Below are 22,694 nucleotides of genomic sequence, written 5' to 3' on the forward strand. Positions count from 1 at the left end.
GCTTGTATTTTGGAAATGTTTTATTGAAACGGAGAACGACTTTGAAATAGGCTTCCGCCGGCGCCTTGCGATCCAGGTAAGATTGTAGCAAGAACGCAGCGGCAGCAGGGCTTGCTGTAGTCGTGGCCGAGTGGTTAAGGCGATGGACTAGAAATCCATTGGGGTCTCCCCGCGCATGTTCGAATCCTGCCGACTACGTTGTCCGCCTCCAGTCGGTGTGTTCCGGCGCAAGCAAAGAAGCGCGCCTCTTTGCTGTTCCTGGTGGTTTTAAAACGCCCAATCGCTTGTACCCGCTGCCTTGAAATAAATTCTTCAGCATCCGCGAATGGCATTTTGCAGCTGGAAGCATATGTCGACGCTTTTTGCACAGAGCACCAAAAAAGCGTCTTTTTTGAAGGCCCAGACACTGAGCATTGGTGTTTCAGTGGTAGAATTCTTGCCTGCCACGCGGGAGGCTTGGGTTTGATTCCCGGCCAATGCAGTGGCTTTTGCAGCGAGCGGCTCCATCACTTGCATCCCCTTGCAACTCGCAACTGAAAACCCACTGAAGCTAAGCAGGTGTGAGCCAGGTCAGTACCCGGATGAGGGTAAGCTACAGGGAAAAACAAAGCTTCCAGCTGGAAGCGGTGTTAATGGTGCCGGCGGGGGGGCGCTCACCCTGAGGTCTGTGCGGGTCCCAATGTCCCAGCATAGTGACGGAGACGCTGTGTTGTAAAAGGGCGCTGTCTTTCGGCTGAGATGTAAAACCGAGGTCATAGTGCTCTGTGGTCATTAAAAATGACCACCAAAACCTTTGACAAAAGCTCTTGGTAATTGATGGTCTTCAATAATGCTTCTCCTTTAGGTACATTTTAAATCAGCTGAAAAATGCTGTGAAATGGGGGGACACTTCAGGCCAGTGTAGGATTTGGGTTACAAGAACCATGAAACTGCACGAGAAAGCCCGTACACTGAATTACACGGCTTTCTATTCAAAGGAGGGCAAAAGAAATTCCCTGAGTTCGATTTTTTGCAGCACAGAGAGGACCACTGTCGTGAGGCCGGTTAGCTCAGTTGGTTAGAGCGTGGTGCTAATAACGCCAAGGTCATGGGTTCGGTCCCCGTACGGGCCATGTTCTTTTCTCCTCTCTTACCAAAGCTGTTAGGTTCCTTTCCGTGGTGAGATGGGTTGTCATGCAACGCTGCCACATAGTGCCGACAGACAAGAGTGTTGCGGGAGAAGAGAAAAGTGTTTGAAGATTTAAGAGTGTCTTAGGTGGAGTCAAAATCAAGTGTCACAAATGCAACTGGGAGGATTTCCAATGTTTAATATGGTAAAAATAAGCAGAAGTTATCTGCCGGTCATGGCACAGTCTGCCATGCTTTTGTCAGATACTGTAAAGTGGTGTCGAACTGGAGCCTCACCATTTGCATATGTGAGGCTCCAGTTATACATCGAGTGTCACATTAAATGACAAAAATGAAGAGAGTTAAAGCAGCTGGAGAGGTTTTCTTACAACTTTTGAGCTGACACAGTTTTGGAAAATGTTTCCTTCACGCTGCACTGTACAACATAGGCACCCAAGAGTCTCCAAAACAAAACAGAATTGACAGATAGGAGAAAATTCCCACTCGTCCTGAAGTTCCCAAAATCCAGCACTGAGCGTAAACAAAGTGTCTAAGTAGCGTGGGAATGCTAACCCTAACCCTAGCTGGAGTTTGAGCAATCCAGCACTGAGCGTAAAAAGATGAGTCAAAGTAACGTCTAATCGGATTAGTTTCCTTAGAGCTGGTTCAGAGTTTGCTCAAGAGTTTACCCAGTGGGCATTGATTCGTCGCATATACGTATATTCACGGCGAAAATACGGCTATACGTATATATACGTCGCCTCGACGTATAATCAACGTCGAATTGCAACCGTAAAATCGACGACATTAATAAACGCATATATAACGTCGAAAACACATCTAACACAGTGCCTGAGGCTTTTTACTGTATGTATCGTGTGTGCCGCAACTAGGAGTATACGGCACTCTGCACAGTGTACGAAGTAAATTATTTTCGCAGTAATTAATTTACACTTGTATAATAAATATAGTAAATATAATAAATTAATTACTGCGAAAATAATTTTCTTCGTAAATCCTGCAATCCAGATGATTGGGGTATTGGTGCATGGCTACAGTCTGTGCTAGGAACATGGAGAGGGTCTCTGGTTCAATACATATTTGTGGGTCTGGTATTATTCGTTATGATCATATCGTTAATATCCTGTTTGAAAAACATGTGGACTAAAGCTGCTGCTTCTGTGCTAATTGTACGCCCTGAAGGGATCATGAAGGTCAAAAAATGATTTCATGGGAAAGATTCTCTTATCTAGTGGCAGAACCTGATGGGTAGAACAATATAGCTTTAAGGGGGGTTACCCTTGGGAGTGATTCCCCTAGATGCAAATGATTATTGTGGTTTGTTTGTTCATAATAAGATGTTTTGCAGGAACGGAACAAAGAGAAATTTTACAACTTCAGCTAGTATTGTTCTACAAAACGTCACAGCTGAGGCAGGGGAACAATGTGTAGATTTTTCTAAGAGTTATTACCCAGTTGTTGACCAATCTGTTGACCAATGTTGACCAAAAAAGCCTAGGATTATGCTGGGCTCCAGCCCACAGGGATTTACCTGTGCTGTAAGAACTAATGAGTGAATAAGGAGACTGGATTCTGGTGAAAGACTTCAGGAAAAAGAAATGGTGTTCACTCAGGTGGAGGGGGCTGTACCAGGTGCTGCTGACCACTGCCACTGCTGTGAAGGTCACAGAAATGGTGCCCTGGATTCATGCTTCCCACTGTAAAAAGGTCACAAACGAACTGAACAAAGCGCAGGAGTGATGTCTCCACAAGGACAGATGGGGATAACCTGCTTGGGACTGATGTGCACAGCCTTTTTCCTTTTTATGTAGAAGCCTGTCACCACCCCAAAAGAGGAAGAATCTAAACACGAAGCCTCTTTGTATACAAACTGGCTGAATGAAACTGATAATGAGGGGGATATGAGTAATTTGTGGTATAAATTTATAAATCATACTGTAAAGTTAAAGAAATTTAATGCATCTTGTTATATATGTGCTTTAATGCCTCATTCTACAGCCTCACCCATGCGACTTTTTATGAAATGTACTCTTTTATTAATATCATGTTAGAAGGCTTAGACGCTATCAAACAAGAATTAAGGGGAGTTAGATTAATGGCACTTCAGAACAGGTTCGTGCTGGACCTTCAAAATGCAGCATCTGGAGGAGTCTATGCTTTAGTAGGAGACTCCTGTTGTACATATATTCCAGCTAATGACTATGATTACGGAAATCTTACGCTCGCTATTCAGCATTTAAAAGAACTAAAAGACAAGGTGAATAAAGAGAGAGGCATAAAAGATACACCGGCTTTTCTCTCCTGGTTAGAATCACTGTTTGGGCCAGGGGGAATGTTTTTCTTTTAAGTTACTAACACCGATTATAGGGGCTGTGATACTTGTCTTCCTGTTTTTATGTTGCTGTATGACATGTATTATTCCAATGCTTCGAAATATGGAAATATGGTACCTAGGGGGATAAACTGTTCATCCTTCCAGTCTGGAGAATTGGCAGCTGTCTGACGTCAGTAAGTGATCCTTAAAAAATTAATAGTTCCATGACAGTGTGCATCACCAGAAAATCAATTTCAATGCATTAAAACTCTTGTTATCCTTCTGATCATTGAAGTGTCATTGCCCCAGCACTGTATACTCTTACTTTTGACGCCTGTCTGAAGTTGGATCCATTTCTAAGAATGGTGACTCACATATCCTCATGCTCAACTTTGGCTCAACCACACAAACTATGAAGTTAATCATCTGCTTTTGCTCCAAGATTTATGTTACTAGGCTCTCTCCTGGGGATCCTCGTGTTCAAACATTGCCCTTATTGTGGATGATCCATGACAGAATTCAGGGAATTCAGAATTCTGATACCTCAGCTCAGATTCTGACTGGGCAGACTGTCATTGCCTGGTGTGAATGTGTGCATATCTGTTTTTGTGCATGTTCTGTGGCCTGTTGTACAGTACATCACAAATGAAAGGGAAATGGAAAACTAAAATAAGACTCAAGTGTTTTATCTTTCATTAACAGTGTTTCATTAGTATCTGTGCTAGATCCTGTCATCCACTGCTTACCACGACAGGCTCTAGCACAGGATAGCAGCTAATACATTTAACAATCTCACTGCACAATGTTGTATATTCAAGGGCTGATCTTCTGTACTTTTTCTTTCACTTTTCATTTCCTAGAAACTCAGTCCTGCCAGGAATAATCTGAGAACAAAATCAATCTGAGTGAAAATCTAAGCAGAGGAAGATTGTTTTACAGAGTCAACAAGGTCTTATTCAAGGTCATCAGCACTAACAACATTCTCTCTGGAGACAGGCGATAAGAAAATTGAAAGTGTGTATTGTTACATAACAGCAGAGACTATGAGTTATGCTATCATGAGAGTGGTGATGGATTTTTTTCATTGCTTAGTTTTGCAGGTTCTGTACATTTGAACATTCAAAGTGACTAAAGTAAAGGAGTTTTCCCTTTTTACCACATAATTCCCAAAGATCAACACTAATAGAAAGCCTAATTCCAGCCAAGATTCAATTACTGTCTCTCAGGCATCCCAGCAGTGGATTTCATGACTTCAGACAGCCATCTTTATCAGTGGAGAACTCAATGCTCTGAGGTTTACTGGCAGAGTCTCACACTGGGTAATATGTTGGTAAATAATGTCCTATGGAATTCTACTATTGATAAATTCTACTATGGAACTGCGATGTGTCCTGAAAAAATCTTCTATGATAGTGGTACAGTCCATCACACCCCACCTACAGCCTTTAAAAGAGAAAAAAATATTCTGATATTATGGTGGAAAAAGAGCCCTGGAATCTTTGTAGAAGGACAAAAGACGGAAAGAACGGGCAGTGTAACCATGGCGAAGAGAAGGGAAATATTGGAGAGAGCTTTTTTCATACACTTTTTATCATTGTTTTTCCAGCCCAACAATGATCAACAAATATGGGCAGGCGTCCTGTGCCAAATCCAATCTACCTTTCTTCCAAGCATACAGGAATGTCAGTGAATTAAATATTGACATATGAAAATACCCAAAAATATGCAATCACACATATGCAGTTTGAGCAAACATAAGACAATACCCAAGTACCACAAACTACCAGGCATCATTAGCAGTTCAGGTGGGGAGCTGTGTCAGCATGCGTAGGCTGCAAAGGAACAAGTAATAGGTCTATTCCATGCTTAAAAGAGAAGAAAGAAAACACAACATTTCAGCCGTGGAGCCCTCACACCTGAAGAAGGCTCCACGGCCGAAACGTTGTGTTTTCTTTCTTCTCTTTTCATCTAGTGTCATTAGCCAGTTCCTGTCAAAATAAAATAGAAATGGATAACATTCTAGAGAGAGTTTGAAATACCAAGGTACAATTTAAACCATATTTCTTCCACTACAACCACAATATTTTGGAGAGATCGCTGAGCCTAACTGTTCTGGCATGCCCGTTAGCCTCCGTCCTGCTTCAGCAATGAATGCAACGGGGCACATTCTGAGGGAGATGCGGTCAATCAGGTTACAGGAAAACCACGCTATGCTTTTTTTTGAGATCCTGAAAAGGACAGAGGGGCCATGTATATGTGTGCAGCTGGATATGTAATTGCAGGTGGCGTAGCAAATTCTGCTGAAGCCCCACTGCCTGGTGTGGACGGTAGCTGTGCATGTTGCAGCAGAATTGTGCATGTGAGATCAAGGGGGCATGTCATGTGTTTGAGCACTTCACTCCCTTCCGGAAGCACGTGATTCCCTGAGTCCAAAAATATTTGTAAGTTCTTTGGATGACCTGTGGACCGATCTTTCACGATGAAGAATTCCTTAAGAAGAATAGATCTCGGCCCACCATCCCAATGCCTCCATCTCAAAACAGCAACCTCCCACTGCCCTTAGTCTGCAAGGCAGTCCTTTCAAGTGCGATGATGACGCCGGGACCTTCGTTGCCTATTGTACGAGCTGAACTTTTGTGCTCATCAATTCAACGCTCTTTCCATCAACTCATCTTGTCTTTTGACGCTTCGTGTTTTGTGCTCCTTTGACTATCGGCATATCGGGTGACTGCAAACACTGAAGTTCTTGCTTACGGAGTGTGGAATAGTGTTTTCAAGTGATCGCTGTTCTGTCATGTTGACGCCGAGTGAATCTTTCTTTGGCAACATGGGCAGGCTGACAGCAGCGCGAGCGAAAGTAATGGCAAATTTCTTGACTTATTTCTGAATGTGAATGTTCTTTAGAAAAGGGATGCGGCGTTGCTTCTCCCCCGTGTAAAGGTCACGCATTCCAGACGTGGTTATGAGCGAACAGTTGCCGCAAGTGTTTGAAAAGAGCAAGAGAGGAAGCAGCCCTGCCCCGTGTGAGGATCAAACTCAGGACCTTCAGATGATGAGACTGACGTGCTACCAACTACGCCAACGAGGCCAGCTGCAGTACACAGCCGGAAAGTTTGCCTCATGGATTTCAGTCGCCCGTTCCCTAATCTTTAGACGCCCTCTGCTGGATGTTGCATTTGCCTTTTGATCTCACCGATACTTTTTTGGTCTGTTTCTGTTGCAAGTCTGTTTTTCAGATCTCACCTAGCACAAGTCTCTCTGACTGAAGTGGCCTCTCTGCTTCAGCATCGTGCCCTCACTCAGCCTTTAAAAACGTCACTCGGACTTCTGACATGCTGACATGAAATGTCAAGAGAGAGTGGCGGAGACGCTTAAGGCAGAGAGAAGATGAAGAGGGGGCGTGGCTGCGAAATGATTGACAGATGCATGACGCTCTCCGTGACCACAGGCTAAAGGACACCTTTCGGCACATCAAGCTCTAAGCACACACCTGGAGGACGTGGGAAATGATCCCGCTACCTCTCGCATGCAAAGCGAGCGCTGTACCATGCAAGCTAACCCCCCTCGCTGGGGCTCATGCCTCGGTGTCGCCTAGTGCCGCTTGTTCCCCTCTTACCGGGTGCAGTTCACTGCCCTTCGTCTGCAAGGCAGTCGTGTAATTGCGGCTTTCTTGACTTATTGATGAAGGTCTGACTGGACGAGCGAATGACGCCTCTCCCCCGTCCTCAAGCTCGCTGACAGAATAAAATGGAAAGTGCTGCCGTGGCTCATTGGTTTAGGGGTATGATTCTCGCTTAGGGTGTGGGAGGTCCTGGGTTCAAATCGCGGATGAGCCCTTGTGTGTTCTTTCTGTCCTCGTCCACAAGACTGGGAACTGATATCCACATCACCTTGCAGCATCTGCTTATGGCAAACGATGGAATGTGACTAATGACTGAACGAGCCTGGTGAATACTCATCACGTGGCACAATGAGAGCGTGCAGTCAGCTGTCCAAGGCAGCAACCTCATTGCTCGTTCAAAAGAACACGTACTGAAAACTCATCACCACTATGTCGTAAATGAGCACCGCGATCGGTTGTTGTCATGCGTCCTTACCTGGGAAATGCAGAAGCAAAAACTGCCCTCTCTCAGCCACCGAAACGTGTGCGGCTCGCCTTGCACTCTCTGCGCCTCGCATATTTATGGAGCTGTCTGCTCTTCTTTCTGTTGAAGTACGCAAGTTATGGGGCGTACTGCAGACTATGATGTGCTCAATGACAGCTTTCAAGATTTGAAAACTATGAGCTTGATGGCTCAAGTCGAACGAATGTGGTTGTTACGCAATTGATGATCAAACGCACGTATTCTAACGATTCGTGAGAGTATGTTCTAAAGGTCCCTGGCTCGATCCCGGGTTTCGGCATTTTGTTTCATCGCGCTCTTTGTTCCTCTCTCCAGCGCCCTCTGCCTAAAGTGACGCGTCCCTTTCTCAGCCCGAAACGCAAGCGAGACACCAGCAGCAGTCCCTACAGGTTTCCGTAGTGTAGCGGCTATCACGTTCGCCTAACACGCGAAAGGTCCCTGGTTCGAGACTGGGTGCAAACAGCCTCTTCTTGCACGCTCCTGCACTTCACAGAGGTCTTGAACCACCAGTCATTTGTTCCCAATGTATTTCCGGTGCCTTCATGCACTCTTGTACCAAACGCACGTTTTTTCTGTACCTGGAGCCGATCATTTGCAATTGGGCTGTCCCGACAGACCAAGACGAGCTCTGTCGGCTCAAAAGCAGCGCAACACCTGCGAGAACAACAGAAAGATTAGTACCCAGCGGGGGCCTCTTAGTGAGCCCAAGATCTAATCAAGAATCGACTCCAGAAACAGGGCTTGGCGCATTGTTCCATACTCCGACCACTCTTGGTGTAAACAGGTCCCTCCTGGTCTCTGCATGAAATGCACTTTCCTGCGTTTGCTTTGGTGTAACTGGCTTCCCATGCATGGGCGAATGTGAAGAAGATCCTTAGTAAGTCATTGAAGAAACCCGAGAAGAGGTCGGAGTGGCCTCTGTCGTTCATCAACGATCCAGTCAGGCAGTACTCCTCTGTAAAGCGCCGTTTGTTCACATCGATTGGCTTTTTTTTGCCTTCATTCATGCAAGTAGTAAAAGCAGACGCCCCTATTCTGCCGTGACCCGGATTTGAACCAGGGTTGTTGCGGCCACAACGCAAAGTACTGACCACTATACAATCACGGCGAGTTACCGATACACACGTGGCAGGGCGGAAAAGGCTGTGCTCTCTTCGTGTGACATAATTCGGAAAAGTCCTGACGTTGCATTTCAACTGAGTCCCAGTATACATCGACCCTTCGACACTCTGAGTGACAACTCTCTTGCGTGTTTTCTCATATTTATGTAGTTTGCTTGCATGATGCCCGGAACAGCAGGGTTGTGCACTCCCATATGGTCTAGCGGTTAGGATTCCTGGTTTTCACCCAGGCGGCCCGGGTTCGACTCCCGTTATGGAAACGTGTCAATTTTGCCTCCTGCTTTCCAAAAGATCAGCAGTGTGTACGAAGGAGCCACATTAAAACTACTCAACGTGCAAAACGTGCGAGAAGAGGGGGCGCTTGTTTCCAGCCGAAACTTCTCGCGTGTGAGACGAGCTGACCATCGCTGCAGGAGGTGGGAGGGTCACTCTGGTAGACAGGGCTGACCTTCGGCAATAGGATTTATACTCTCCAAGATGATTTTTGCACTTTCTGGAGAGGCGATTTTCTCCACTTCAGTAGCCCGATTTCGTCGATTGCGTGGAGAGGGCTGTAGAATGTGGCGCCGTCTTTCCTGCTCCGTCCATGACAGGCGTGCTGGTCTCTGGAGAGAGAGCACGGTCCATCAGCGCACCCCAATAAAGGCACTGGAAGCAGCTGAATCGCATTGGCGAAGCTCAGCGCTGGGCCGCTGGGCACATCTGACCACAGTTTCCGTAGTGTCGTGGTTATCACGTTCGCCTCACACGCGAAAGGTCCCCGGATCGAAACCGGGCGGAAACAGACCAGACTTCTTCTGTCGCCACGCACAAAATGGGATTGGGGATTGGGGATTCGCCTAGTGATCGAACAGACCCACTCACCTCTTAGTGTGGCGGGATCTGCACAGTGCATGTCGCAGCGCATCCTGCTTTCACTTCAATGCGCGTCCTGATGTACCCCGGTCTCCCGCGTGACAGGTGGGGACAGGTGACAGGTCCTATACTAACGAGGAAGACATCACTCTCTCCGACCCCCGGCATCGTGTCCCGACCCACCGTGCTGGAAGCCGACTCGTGCTGTGATTCCTTTACGGAGCAGAAATGACAACCGAGGAGCCGAGAGATCATTTCAGCATTTCGCGTCTGAACGGAAAACACAAACGACCAACTCGGAATGATTTGCCTTTGACGCTTATCAAAGCGTTCTTTGTGCATCGAACAGACCCACTCACCTCTTAGTGTGGCGGGATCTGCACAGTGCATGTCGCAGCGCTCCCTGCTTTCACTTCAATGTGCTTCCTGATGTCGAGTCGTGTGCCGTGCAGAGGCTCTGAAAGCGAGAGCAATGAAAAGGTGCACGACGCTGTGTTAGAAAACAGAGAAGTGAAAGGCAGTCCTTTCTCTAAGGAGGTAAAAGAAAAGCTACTCCCCGTCGGGGAATCGAACCCCGGTCTCCCGCGTGACAGGCGGGGATACTTGCCACTATACTAACGAGGAAGACATCACACGCTCCGACCCCCGGCATCGTGTCCCGACCCAGCGTGCTGGAATCCGACGCGTGCTGTGATTCCTTTACGGAGCAGAAATGACAACCGAGGAGCCGAGAGATCATTTCAGCATTTCGCGTCTGAACGGAAAACACAAACGACCAACTCGGAATGACTTGCTTTGGACGCTTTTCAAAGCGTTCTTTGTGCACGACAACTGCGCCGCCTAGCAGATACAAATGGGTTGTACAACTTTGAAGTAGCAAATGGAAGAGGGCTAAGCCTCCTCTCTTTTAGCCCAGGTTCGATCTGTCTCCCAGAATCACCAGGGCGCACGCACACACACACACCCGTGCCGTTGAAGTACTCTGCTTCATTTCTAAGGGCAACTCAACATTCACTCCTACCCCGAGTGCAGAAAAGACAGCGTCTGCAGCAACAGCAGCTCAGGTCTCTGCACAGGAGCTAAGCTGCCCCCATCTCCTCTGCTCTGCGGCTCCTACTGAGTGGAGTCCTGCCTGGAGCCGTGTTTGCAGGCGGCGGCTCCCCGCACCCTGTCTGTGCGTCGTGTCCAAGAGCTCCTGGGAGGAAGAGAGAGCCCTCCGACTCGGGGGCTTTTCCACGGTCTGTGTGAGGAGGGGCGGGTGTGTCCAGCAGCTTATCGAGCGGAAGCCTGGGGCGGCGGAGAGCTGTGATCGTGCAGACCTTGAGGTGTCACCTCTTTGTCTGCTTTCCCGCCCTCCCTCCGCCCAAGCTCTGCTCCAAAGTAGCCCGGCAACCCCTCACACCTGCACGTGTCACAACCTAAGGTGTGGTCATGAGACACCCATGGGGTGTTGTTCTGTTCTTGCTAATTGTTTCCTGCCCGTCGCAGGCAGGAGTCCATGCGAGGAAGATGCGCTGGACAGAGCTCAGAGGACGCACCTGGGTGGCTTTCCTTCTGAGTGACGTTCCTGCAACACTCTCCCGCTACTCTTGGTGCGCTCATGCCGCAACACAGGAAGGCTGGAGCAGGTGGCTGTGGGCTCTGTGCACCGCCGAAATAGCTCAGCTGGGAGAGCGTTAGACTGAAGATCTAAAGATCCCGGGTTTCGGTGTTTTGTTTCATCGCGCCCTTTGTTCCTCTCTCCAGCGCCCCCTGCCTAAAGTGACGCGTCCCTTTCTCAGCCCGAAACGCAAGCAGCAGCAGTCCCTGCAGGTTTCCGTGGTGTAGCGGCTATCACGTTTGCCTAACACGCGAAAGATCCCCGGATCGAAACTGGGCGGAAACAGACCAGACTTCTTCTGTCGCCACGCACAAAAGGGGATTGGGGATTCGCCTAGTGCTGTGATCGAACAGACCCACTCACCTCTTAGTGTGGCGGGATCTGCACAGTGCATGTCGCAGCGCATCCTGCTTTCACTTCAATGCGCGTCCTGATGTACCCCGGTCTCCCGCGTGACAGGTGGGGACAGGTGACAGGTCCTGTACTAACGAGGAAGACATCGCTCTCCGACCCCCGGCATTGTGTCCCGACCCACCGTGCTGGAAGCCGACTCGTGCTGTGATTACTTTACGGAGCAGAAATGACAACCGAGGAGCCGAGAGATCATTTCAGCATTTCGCGTCTGAACGGAAAACACAAACGACCAACTCGGAATGACTTGCCTTTGACGCTTATATACCTCTTAGTGTGGCGGGATCTGCACAGTGCATGTCGCAGCGCTCCCTGCTTTCACTTCAATGTGCTTCCTGATGTCGAGTCGTGTGCCGTGCGGAGGCTCTGAAAGCGAGAGCAATGAAAAGGTGCACGACACTGTGAAATAAACATTAATAAACGCATATATAACGTCGAAAACACATCTAACACTAGGAGTATACAGCACTCTGCACAGTGTACGAAGTAAATTATTTTCGCAGTAATTAATTATATTTACTATATTTATTATACACGTGTAAATTAATTACTGCGAAAATAATTTACTTCGTACACTGTGCAGAGTGCCGTATACTCCTAGTGTTAGATGTGTTTTCGACGTTATATATGCATTTATTAATGTCGTCGATTTTACGGTTGCAATTCGACGTTGATTATACGTCGAGGCGACGTATATATACGTATAGCCGTATTTTCGGCGTGAATATACGTATATTCGACGAATCAATGCCCACAGCTTGGCATACAAGGGTTTTGCGGAGGGGTCTTGCCACCTGCCTGAAAAAAAAAACAGTAAAATGTTTGAGTGCCTATAGAGTTTCTATTTTTATTTTCTTGAGAAAAGTTGATACCATTTCCTGGAAACCCCGTCCCCCATCAGTGCGCGGTGCCCGGGGAAAAATCTGTAGGGGGGCGTCTGATATTCTGAGCGGGGGTGATATTTCGGTTGAAACGGAGCTGTACGGTGCAGCTACCCAAATGAAATCTCGCAGCTATGCCATTAATTAGTGCTTTATGATAGAAGATATCGACTAGCAATCTGGTATTTGCGATGAAGTTCAGTTTCACATTTTTCGTCACTCTCACTGGAGAGTATTGCCTGGAGCGAAAAGTACCATAAGCGTTCATTTTTGCAGCTACATGGACATTCTGAATCGTTAAGAAAAAATGTTGTAAAACCAACAGAAAGCACAGACTGCTATAACTAGTCCTAGTTATATAACGATTTTAAGTATAATGATAAACTACTGCAAGGAATCGGTCCACCTGAGCAAACAGGATCGTAATGTTGACACTCAATAACGACACTGATATGTGCAGCTCCTGGACGGATAGCCCTCCTGCCCATCAAACAGACTGAGTGACTGTTCGTGTCATTTAGTGTTGTCTGACCATTGACAAAGTACAACTATTTTTTAGGGCGCAAATTAAGTTAGGTAAATCTTTTTGCCCAAAACTGAAGGGGCAACATTCCCCCCTCCCCCCGTGATGCCAGGCCTGTCCCCATCCTATTCCATAATGTCATTATATATAATACCATACAACAGTGACCGATCCTTACTAACTACATGCGTTAAAATTGCACATCAGCTCATAGCAGGGGGCACATAGCCGCGATGTATTATCAATGTTATATTTCAACCATAATATCGACAACATTAATAAACGCATACGTTGAGAAAATATCGAACCCAGCATATTTTCCGCATATATACCACAATGCATTGCTAGTATTCGTTGGTCACAATTTTGGACACGTTTTTCAAACGTAGAAGTATATCCGCAAATATCTCAGCAATCCTCTTTTGACGAGTAAGTATGAACAATAATAATACTATCTGAATACATACAGATCTTTCTTAATATTATTTTGATTAAAATAGTACGTGAATAAGCAAAAAATGGCACATAAAATAGTGTGAATGGGGAAGATGACACAAAATTGTTTTGCCGTTTCTCTATTCTTATTCTATGTTGTACTTTCAAACTTTGGGTACTCTTTAATTAGGACAGACTTTATTGCTCAACTGCTATGATGCAAGCCAAATTTTATACATTTATTTCAGTTTTGAGCTTAGTAAACCGTTCACTTTTTAGATTATACTAAAGAAGATAATCATCATTTATTTGGGAAGTAATATTATACAATTTTCTCCTAGCTGCGGTGCTGAAGTCCCACCCTACATCAACAGAAAAAGAAATAAAGGAGCATGCAATGTGTTACTTGAAGAATGCATATGAAAGACAGGGGGCCAGGAGATCTGGACACTGAAAATAATAGGTTTTTGGTTCTAACTGTTAGGACAATTAGACAGGGTTTGCAAATAGTGGACAAAAATCGTCTTAACTTCCATTGTAATATTTTTTTTTCTTGGAAATATAGAAGTTGTACATTTTAAAATGTATATTTGAATCAAAATGTGGTTTTGAGTTAGTGTGTTAATGTAATTAGTTTTGTGTTTGTCATTACTATACTGTATATTGCCATGTTACCAGAATTTGTAGCTGAAGTTTAAGACTAGTTGTGTTTTTTATGATTATTGCCCATATGTTGATTGTTGATTGATTGTATACAATGTATAATTTGAAATACATATGTTTCAGGTGTGAATGTGTATTTTCAGAATACATTTCTAAACCTAATCATTGGCTTGGTTTACTTGTTTCTACGCCTATAAAATCTATCTTTGATGTATAATAGACCTCTACCCATATACGTATAATAGACCTTTAATGTTATCCGTATAACAGACCTCTACCCATATACGTATAATAGACCTCTAAAGTTATACGTATAATAGACCTCTAAAGGTATACGTATAATAGACCTCTAACCATATACGTATAATAGTCCTCTAAAGTTATCCGTATAATAGACCTCTAAAGTTATCCGGAACTCCAACCATATATGTATAATAGTCCTCTAAATTTATCCGTATAATAGAACTCCAACCATTTATGTATAATGAACGTCTAAACATAGACGTATAATTGACGTATAACTTTAGACGTATATTAGAATTTCATTCTAGACGAATTGTAGACCACATTTAGACGTCTAAGGTATGCGTTTAATAGACGTATATTATACGTCTTTTGCCCACTGGGACTACTGAATGGCGTAGACCTGAAAATAAAACTCACGCGCAACAGAGATGCTTTCTGCTTAATGAACAACATCAGAGAACACAAACTGAGCGTACTCTCTGCATCTTTGTTTGTGAACGCCGAAGCACTCCTGACGGTCGCACCACTAAATACCTAAATACCCCATAGACCGCGTACAGATGAAAGTCTTCAGCCTGCCTGCAGGGAGCCATGTGTGTAACCAAGAAAACCTCTTTCTCGGACAGTTACCCAAAGTGGTAATTTTGGGGTTTGTGGACAAAGCGGCATTCAGCGGCAGTTTTACACAAAACCCCTTCAAATTTAAACACTACAACATTAACTTTCTGGCTCTCTACACGGACGGTGAACAAATCCCGACTAAACCGCTTCAACCGCTTCAACCAGACTTCCAGAATGGACATTGCGTCGGTGAATATTTTAATCTGGTGGAAACATCCGGGAAGCCTCTGAAAGTCTTTTTTTGTGTGTAACAAAGTTGCATTTTCATGTCCGGACGGGGAGACTTTATCATTCCGACATGAAGCCACCCTTAAGTCCTCTGAGGCGTGTCTGTCTGCAAGGCTTGTATTTTGGAAATGTTTTTTTGAAACGGAGAACGACTTTGAAATAGGCTTCCGCCGGCGCCTCGCGATCCAGGTAAGATTGTAGCAAGAACGCAGCGGCGGCGGGGTTTGCTGTAGTCGTGGCTGAGTGCTTAAGGCGATGGACTAGAAATCTATTGGGGTCTCCCCGCGCAGGTTCGAATCCTGCCGACTACGTTGTCCACCTCCTGTCGTTGTGTTCTGGCGCAAGCAAAGAAGCGCACCTCTTTGCTGTTCCTGGTGGTTTTAAAACGCCAAATCGCTTGTACCCGCTGCCTTGGAAATAAATTCTTCAGCGTCTGCAAATGGCATTTTGCAGCTGGAAGCAGATGTCGACGCGTTTTGCACAGAGCACCAAAAAAGCGTCTTTTTTGAAGGTCCAGGCACTGAGCATTGGTGATTTAGTGGTAGAATTCTCGCCTGCCACGCGGGAGGCTCGGGTTCGATTCCCGGCCAATGCAGTAGCTTTCGCAGCGAGCGGCTCCATCACTTGCATCCCCTTGCAACTTGCAACTGAAAACCCACTGAAGCTAAGCAGGTGTGAGCCAGGTCAGTACCCGGATGAGGGTGAGCTACAGGGAAAGACAAAGCTTCCAGCTGGAAGCGGTGTTAATGGTGCCGGCGGGGGGGCATTCACCCTGAGGTCTGTGCGGGTCCCAATTCCCCAGCATAGTGACAGAGAAATAAACATATTTTGGCAACTTTGGTCACCCCCATTTAACTTCTGGGGCAGGAAAAGCACACTTTTCAAAACTTGTTTTTCAGCTCGAAATAAACGTATTTTTTCAAACCTTGGAATCCCAATGTAGCTGCCTGGCTCATTAGAGCCCACTGAGTCAGCCCTTAACCCCACTGTGCAGAAGCTGTCAAAACGGGTTTTTCAGCAGAAATAAACACGTTTGGGCAACTTTGGTCACCCCCATTTAACTTCTGGGGCAGGAAAAGCACACTTTTCAAAACGTGTTTTTCAGCTTGCTGTGACCTCTGTTTTACATCTCATCCAAAAGACAGCGCCCTTTTACAACACAGCGTCTCTGTCACTATCATAAGTGACTGCCATCATAAGAATATGAGTCCAATATTTTAGAATATAGTCAGAATGACTTCTAACCTTACCTGTGGTGTCTTTAATCCCTATTGCTCAATGCATGGTGTACGTACTGCATAGATGTGTCTTGAGAATGAGGAATGGGCCCCTGAGACCGTCATTTACCTGTTTCACAAATGATCGTATTTTACTAGAGATTCTGTTTGGGATTCAGATGTGCATTCGGACAGCAATCCCTTTCAAGAAATGATACGTACTGGATGAGGTCAAAGGTGCTGGAACACTGTATTTAGGATGTGTTTGCAGTGATTGTGTGTCTCCTGCTTCATCGCAGTGATATATAGATGTGCTCCTGTAATTTATTGGTACATGCCCAGGGCAGTAAGCAGTCTGAGGATTTATTTCCAGACGGCATAGAGCAGTGAAGCAGTGAAGTAGTGCAACACACTGGATCATTATATTATTAGAATCTATTCTACTTAAATTATTACATTATACACAATTTGAGTTCATTTTAAAAAGTAAAAGGTAATGAAAGGAATGCATTTTCATAAGAAAGATAATACCGATATGCATGTGATAATCTTCCTTATATCATGTAGTGCGTCAGTTGGACACTTTGTGGGCTTGAAATACAAAGCAAATCATGTTCTATGGTACAAGTTAAATACAAAACGTAAGCTTTTATTTTAATTAGATTTGTTTATAAAGCATAAGCAATCATTTATTACATTAATATATGTGAAAATGACATTTTAGCATCATAATATTACATAAAGGTCTCTAGCTTCAACACAGTGATATATATATATATGCTCAGTGATTTATTGGTACATGCCCAGGTCAATAATCAGAATGAGGATTTATTTCCAGACGGGCTACAGGTAGTGTTGTGAAATACTTCAACACACTGGATCGCAGATTTAGACCCCCTGCACTCTTACTCCTTAAAAACCAAAGAAATGAAGATATGTAGCAATCACATTGTAACAGGGGTGACAGTGGCTTAATGCTTATACTAGTGGACTTTTGGTACCTTTAGGGTACGGTGTTCCCTGAAGGGCTCTCAAACCCCGCATTTCAGATGCCTAGCTGTATCACTGATGTGTTGCACCTCAGAATCACTTTTAACCTTACCTCTGGTATCTTTAATCCCTATTGCTCAACGCATGGTGAAAGTATTGCATAATTGTGTCTGAAAATGAGCAATGGGCACCTGAGAGACTCATTTGCCTGTTTCACAAATGATCATATTTGACTAGAGATTCTGTTTGGGATTCAGTTGTGCATTCTGACAGCAATCCCTTTCAAAAAACGATACATTCTGGATGAGGTCAAAGGTGCAGGAACACTGTATGTGTTTGCACTTATTCTGTGTCTCTAGCTTCAACACAGTGATATATATATATATGCTCAGTGATTTTTTGGTACATGCCCAGGGCAATAATCATTATGAGGATTTATTTCCAGATGTGCTAGGGGTAGTGTTGTGAAATACTTCAACACACTGGATCGCAGGTTTAGACCCCCTGCACTCTTACTCCTTAAAAACCTGAAGCGTCTGGCGTCTCGCCGACGTCGAACACCCCCCTCAGGCTGTACTCGTACTCGGCTAACTGCTGTGGAACCCTGCGTGAGAAGCCGTTGGCCACGGTGACGGCTGGCGACCCACAGACGCCCCACTATCGGCCGGCTCCAGCCCCGGCTGGTCCTCTAGAGCCTCCCCACACGGCTCCTCCTCCCGGGCCTGGTAGGGGGCCAGCCGGTCTTGGTGCAGGACCACCACTCTCCCCCGTGTTCGCAACCGGACACGGTAGCAGACCTCGCCCACCACCCAGAGTACCTCAGCGGGCCCCTCCCACGACGGCGCCAGCTTAGGGCTGAGGCATTTGCGGCGGCGCGGGTTGTACACCCAAACCGAGTCCCCGGGCTGGAAGGCAGGCCCCCTGCAGCGCAGGTCGTAGTGCCGCTTCTGCCGGACCCCCGCCTGTGTCAGGTGGGTCCGTGCAAAGCTGTGCACCTGCTGCATCCGCTGCCGCAGGTCCCATTCGTAGTCCGGTCCAGCCAGCGGTGCCGACCCGTCTCCGGGCGACGGGCCGAAGACCAGGTCCACCGGGGTTCACATTTCCCGGCCCAGCATGAGTGAGGCTGGGGTGCACCCGGTGGATTCCTGGACCACGGTCCTATACGCCCAGAGTGCAAGGGGGAGGTGGCGGTCCCAGTCCCGTTGGTGCCGGGACACCAGGGTGGCCAGCTGGGTGGTGAGCGTACGATTAAACCGCGCCACCAACCCGTTGCTCTGGGGATGCAGAGGTGTGGTCCGCGTCTTAGTGATCCCCAGGCGCTGGCACACTCTGGCAAAGACCTGGGACTCGAAGTTACGCCCCTAGTCACTATGTAACTCCTCCGGCACCCCCAGCCTGGCAAACATCCCCTCCAGCAGTGCATCGGCCACCGTGGGGGCACTCTGGTCCGGGAGGGCGTAGGCCTCCGGCCACTTCATAAAATAATCCATGGCCACCAAGACGTAGAGGTTCCCGGCCTCGGTGCGCAGAAACGGGCCCAAAACGTCCACCCCCACCCGCTCCATAGGAGCCCCCACCTGGTGTTGTTGGAGGGGGGCCCGAGAGCGCTCGGGGGGACCCTTCTGCGCCACGCACACTGCATACGTTCGGCAGTACCACTCCACGTCCCGGTGGCAAAGACCCCAATAAAAATGGCCTCGGAGGCGCTACAGGGTTTTTTTACCGCCAAAGTGCCCCACGCCCGGCTGGCCATGCACTGCTCGGAGCACCGCCCCGCGGAGCGACCAAGGCACCATCAGCTGCCACCGTACCTCGCCACTGGAGGGTACCCGCCACCCCCGGCGCAGCACCCCGTCCTTTACCTCCAAGGCCTCCCACAGGGCGCAGGGGGCCTTGACGGACTTTGGGTGTGGGGCGAGCTTCTCTCGCGTAGACCGCACTCCGGCTACCACTCCCAGCATGCCCAGCGGTACTACGAGCGCCTAGGGGCGCTTCCTCCTCACCACCAGGCGAGGGCGTTACAATACATAGAATATGCATGTAAAACGAACAGATCTTATCGAGAGGGTTATCAGAATACAAAAGGTATATATTCAGTCAGTTACAAAGTGTTACACATATCAAGAGGACATACATTCAGTATATCATTCATTTAGACCATTTCATAAATGAACCTGGTAATAACTTCTACATTAGATACTGAAAACAAGTACATAACTCTTAGGAATTGAATTGATATCAACTGGTTGGGATAACAATTGAATTCGCGAGCAGTAATGCAGTGAAGTTGAATACTCATCCAATCTCTGGGGATTCAGATCTCCTGCGGGCACAAAGAAACAGTTGCAGGCTTGTTGCTGTCCAATCCGTGCTCTCTGTCTAGGTGCCAGGCTGTGCTGTGCGGGTTGCGACGGTGCGCTGCTGATGCTCACTGACCGGCTAGTTAGTGTTGGCTTTAACTAGCAAAGTTTGTGCACAGGAGAAAAGATGACTGTGGGTCCCAGCAAGTCAAGAAGAAGACCGGTTCGTTCCTGATGAAGAGCTAGTTCTGAATAGTGATTCAACTGTCCACAGTTCCGACCTGTTCACGAGGCCTGCTGCTGGTGCTAACCTCGGGTGGATCCTCTGGTTACTCTCTGGCAACCTCCGCTTTAGACTCTTAGAACAAAGGAAAGTTCTGGCACTCGGACACACTGGCCGTTCCGTGGTTGTCCGGGCTGAGTCTCAGGATGGTCAGGAGGCGCGCTGTGAGAATGTCCTGCCCTTGGGAGCCTTCTGCTCCTGGGCTGTCCTGCCCTGGAATTCTCCTTTGAATTCCCTTTAGAAAACTCCACAGAAATCTCTACTGAATTCCCACTGAATCTCTCAGGCTCTCTGTGTTGCCTGTTTTTACCTGGAGGAACTTCAGCTCGTTGATTGGCTGAAAGTTCCATGGGCATCAGAGTCCCACGTGGGTTACTCGGCCCTACCAGTCCCTGATTGGTTGATCAAGGTGAGATATGAGTCACTTACTCCTGACACTTAGGAATGCAGTCCAGATGTCCATCTGGCACTCCCTAGACAGATAAGCGCCAATGGATGACCATTGATCATGATAGCCAGGCTTAGCTAAGTGCATCCCCCTTTGGGAGCTGTCCCTTATCAAGGGAAACCTTAAATCAGCCTGCATGAATAGTTTCTCTGTGGCTGCACCACAGAGATGAACAGAGAGATGAGGCCTAATTTGGGAAAGCTCAGAAACACTTAATTCTTTCTTATTAATAAGCCTCGCCGCTACACCGCCCAAAGCACTTCTAAAACAGGAGATTCGCGTTTGGGAAAACAGGTCTACGGGTCTGAAACCTGCTCCACGGAAAACAGCTCTGTTGCGCTTTTGATCAAAGGGAGATTCGCTGTTCTTACTTTTTGATGACATAACACCCAAAGGGGCTTCTTTGGAGCTGGATTCCAACCAGCATCCTTAAGTTTCTTGGCGGTATCCTTTACAGTCCTCTGTTTGGTCGACAAGGGACTGAAGGGGGCAGCTTTCCTCACACATACAGTGCAATGTACTGTAGTGTTCCCCTTAATTGAATTCGCAGTTCTGCATCAAACCTCTAACTCGTTTCCTTAGCTTGGATTTAAGCCACGAAGCAGGCTTCTACTGTATAAACGTCTAGAGGAATCACAAACTATTTGAGAGGCCACCATCCCAGGGGGAACTGACAAGTCTATCCCTAAACACCTAGCGCAGTCTCTCGAGAGACTGTCAAAAATCGCTTTCTCCGTTTGCGTTGCAAGTAAGTGAAAACGCGGTCTCAACCCAGAGACACTTGGCAGCAGCGGCACGTAAATACCGTTACTGTTACTGCTCGATACCGACGTTAGCCTACTATACCATGTTCAGCCACCGCTAGAAAATGCACGGCTCTAGAACCGGAGCAAATGACAGGAGGGCCAACGCCGAACGGGCACACGTGTCAGACATGGAGCGCGACGAGGATGGGATTCGAACCCATGCGTGCAGAGCACAACGGATTAGCAGTCCATCGCCTTAACCACTCGGCCACCTCGTCGAGGGATCTGGGCTGTCCGGACATGGGTTGGCGCGCTCCAGATGATCTTTTTCTTTTTTTTCCCTCGTACTCGAGGGTCATTTTCCTGTTCCACGTGCGATTTCAACATTTTCCTTGGGAGATGCCAAGCCAGCAATTAATTCTCCAGGACCTTAATTCTCTTCTCTTGCAGCATGAGATCATGTCCTTCTTTTGGCTCCCTCCAGTTCTGATAAAAAATCTCATTCTTAGATTTGTTAATTTTTGCAGAGGAAGCCAAAGAGAAACGCTCACAACACTGCAGAGCTCTGCTAATTGAGGTACTGTCAGAGAGGAGCAGGGTGACGTCATCCATGTATAGAGATGTCTTTACCTCTCCTCCCCCACTTCCAGGCACTGGTATCCCATTAATGGCCTGATCCTGGCGCAAGGCACAGGCTAAGGGCTCCGTAGCCAAAACGAATAACAAAGGGGATAATGGGCAGCCCTGCCTCACTACTGAACAGACTTCAAAGGGGTGTGATCTATTGCCATTAACCATTACTCTGCTGTTGCTACCTGTGTACAGCAGGTTAATCCACTTTCTCATGATGGGGCCAAAATTCATGTGCTCAAGTACCGATGTTAAGTACTGCCGGTTTAGGCGGTCAAAGGCCTTTTCTAGGTCTACACCTAAAACGCACAGAGGGAGGGAGCGATCCTCTGAGTACAGACAGACATCCCTCAACAAGGCCAGGTTGTCGCTCATCAGGCGTCCTACTATCCCACAAGTCTGTTCTTTCCCTACCAGTGAGGCCACTACATTTTGTAGGCGCAGGAAAAGGGCTTTGGACAGGATCTTAGTGTCCACGCCTAACAGGCTGAGGGGTCTCCAGTTCTTTATGTCATTCTTTGCTCCTTTCTTAAACAAGAGAGAGATAGTGCCTTCTCTTAAGGAGTCAGGCAGCAATTCTGTCTTATAGCTTTCCTCGAATAGGAGCAGTAGCGGATCCTGAAGCAGATCCCAAAAGGTGCAATAAAATTCTTTAGGGAGCCCGTCAGCACCCGGAGTTTTCCCCTTCTGTAAGCTCTCCATAGCCTGTCTCAGCTCTTCTACTGTCAAATCCCTCTTAAGTACTTCCCTATCTTCTTCACTCAAAACGTTTTCTAGCTTTGAGGTAAAAAAATGAATTTCTTCATCCTTTACCTCTGTAGAGCTGTACAGTCTTGAGTAGAAGGCCTCGGTGCAGGAGAGGATAGCACTCAGCTCTGTTCTCTCTCGTCCCTCCTCATCAACTACACTTTCCATGACAGACTTGGAGCC

The 22,694-nt window shown here is 47.0% G+C and overlaps 4 non-coding genes across 4 annotated transcripts; 1 reads left to right on the forward strand and 3 right to left on the reverse strand.

The window, feature by feature from the left end:
- Positions 1-8,602: 8,602 nt before the first annotated feature.
- On the reverse strand, positions 8,603-8,674 carry trnah-gug (transfer RNA histidin (anticodon GUG)). The gene has a single exon. It is a non-coding gene; the product is annotated as a tRNA-His (tRNA).
- Positions 8,675-8,875: 201 nt separating this feature from the next.
- On the forward strand, positions 8,876-8,947 carry trnae-uuc (transfer RNA glutamic acid (anticodon UUC)). Its single transcript has one exon. It is a non-coding gene; the product is annotated as a tRNA-Glu (tRNA).
- Positions 8,948-10,094: 1,147 nt separating this feature from the next.
- Positions 10,095-10,166, reverse strand: trnad-guc (transfer RNA aspartic acid (anticodon GUC)). The gene has a single exon. It is a non-coding gene; the product is annotated as a tRNA-Asp (tRNA).
- An 11,164-nt stretch (positions 10,167-21,330) lies between these two features.
- trnas-gcu (transfer RNA serine (anticodon GCU)) lies at positions 21,331-21,412 on the reverse strand. The gene has a single exon. It is a non-coding gene; the product is annotated as a tRNA-Ser (tRNA).
- Positions 21,413-22,694: the final 1,282 nt, after the last annotated feature.

This window comes from Lepisosteus oculatus, unplaced genomic scaffold, assembly GCF_040954835.1.
Source record: "Lepisosteus oculatus isolate fLepOcu1 unplaced genomic scaffold, fLepOcu1.hap2 HAP2_SCAFFOLD_88, whole genome shotgun sequence".
NCBI classification, from domain to species: domain Eukaryota; kingdom Metazoa; phylum Chordata; class Actinopteri; order Semionotiformes; family Lepisosteidae; genus Lepisosteus; species Lepisosteus oculatus.